The sequence below is a fragment of the Rhagoletis pomonella genome, unplaced genomic scaffold (genome assembly GCF_013731165.1).
Source record: "Rhagoletis pomonella isolate Grant_MI unplaced genomic scaffold, Rhpom_1.0 Rhpom_scaffold_00063, whole genome shotgun sequence".
NCBI lineage: Eukaryota > Metazoa > Arthropoda > Insecta > Diptera > Tephritidae > Rhagoletis > Rhagoletis pomonella.
This window is the reverse complement of record NW_023458617.1, coordinates 249925-252140: the sequence shown is the minus strand read 5'-3', so window position 1 is coordinate 252140 and position 2216 is coordinate 249925.

Here is a 2216-nt window from a genome sequence, read left to right as displayed (position 1 = left end):
ATTGGTTGAAAATCGTTGTTTAAAAATTTCCATATTAGTGTATGGTTGTTTTTGCCACCTGTTCAATTTAAGCTGTTTCGCAGATTGTTTTACTTCGTATTTGAAATTAAACTTTGAAATAAAGATAAATATGAAGATGAAGAAACAAGTGATAACGATGATGACCAAAAAAGAAGGCAAAAGTGAAGATAAAGACGAAAATGGAGATAAAGATGAAAATGGAGACAATGAGAAATACATAAGAATTAGGGTAACTGAATTGAAATTTTCCATAGAAGTTACCGAAATTTATCGAATCATCGAAGTTTATAATTATCGAAATTTATCCATGCTTATTAAGTTATCACAACGTATCAAATTATTCAGATTGATCAATGTTTATTGAGTTGTCGAAATTTATAGACACAGAAACTTAGTTGTCGAAATTTTCGGATAGTTATCGAGCTATAAAAACATGTAGGTGGGATTATCGAAATTTGTCAAGTTAAAGAAATGTATCAAGTTATCGATATTTATTGAATTATCATTATTTATAGACTTAACGAAATTTATCGAGTTGTAGTAATGCATGGAGTTCTTTCAACTTACAGAGTTATCGATAATTATTGATCTACTGAAATTGGTTGATTCATCGAATCAAAGTTTATGGAATTTTCAAAATATATCCATTAATCGAAATTTCAAGATTATATAAGCTTATCGATTTATCACTGCTTATCGAATTTTATCGTGCTACTAGAGTGTAATGAGTTATCAAAATTTTTCGATAGCTTTCGAAAAATGTGGAGCTGTCAAAATTAAAAATTTTTAAAGGTATCCAAAGAATTTACATTTTTGATTTATCGAAATTTATCGAACCCTCGAATGTCACAGTTATTGAAATTGGTCGAGTTAACGAATTTTGTTGAGTTATCGGATTTTAGTGTTTTTGAAATTCTTCGAACTATAGATATGTATCAAATCATTAATATTTATCGATAAAGTGGAATGTATCGGGTCAATTCTAAGTCCTGCTGAAGTCCAAAGACCTTCTAAGATAAAAAATTTTAGTTTCGTTTTATTTTCAAAGCAGAAGATGTTCCGGTAAGTTAATTTGTACCGTATAAGTTTTGCTACGTGTTAAGTTAGAAACCCTCCCCAAAGCTCCTAAAAACTAGAAAAACTGTCGACAGTAACTGGACTCTAGCAACTTATTAAAGCTCAACATACCTACATATGTATGCATATACAGTGAAACTCGCTTAATTAATTGAATGAGCTATAAAACTGCATACTCATAAAAAAATTTAACACATCTGAAAGACAAGTTTTGATGACATTTTTTTTTAGTGTTCTGCAAAATTTTAAGCCTACAAATGTTTTAAGTTTCTATGGTATTTGTTAGGGAATGAATTTTTTTAAATTAAAAAACTTTGAAAATTAAACATAAGTGGCAAACAATAAAATTTTGAATTGGATCCAAAATGATATGCCCTGTTTGTGTGTATGTATAAATATGTATAATCAATGACTTTTTGATTTAATTCTTGTGAAAATGACATAACATTGCTTTATCTGTTTTTTTAGTAAAGTTTCCCTTTATGTGTTTACTTGTTTAAATAAGGCTACGACATTAGTTTTAAATAACGTATACTTATAATGCTGATGTTTTATTCAAGAAGATGTAACTATACTACCAATTATGTTCGCTTAAGTACCCGCAACGAGGTAATTAAGCGGGTTCTTTTAAGTACCCAACCCGCCTAAGTACCTCAAAAAGCTGACATATTTCGTAGAGTACTTAAGCGGGTTTCACTGCATATAACACATAGTCAAAATAGTTATTCGTACAGTGATGGTTTTACAATATTCGCAATGTTTTTAATTTTTCGTTAATTTTTCACGAAAATACTGTTCATATTTTAACAAAAACCATTTAAAAGAAATTTTCAAACTTTTTGCAAAATTTAAAAAAATCATACAAATTTCCATCAAAAATTTTAATGACAGTTTTTACAAATAATTTAGGATGCAGAGTTGTAGCTCATTCAATCTCAGTTAATAAATCGCAAGCTTCAAGTCGCTTTAGATTACCTTTGATTTTTTAGAATTTGTTTCTCACGGGTGTTACATATCTTCTTCTATGAGCAAAATGTAGTTTTGCATGGAAGAAGACGTTCAACACCATTGAAAAAAATCTCAAAAATCAACGCAATTTTTCTCTAAAAATTGTGAGT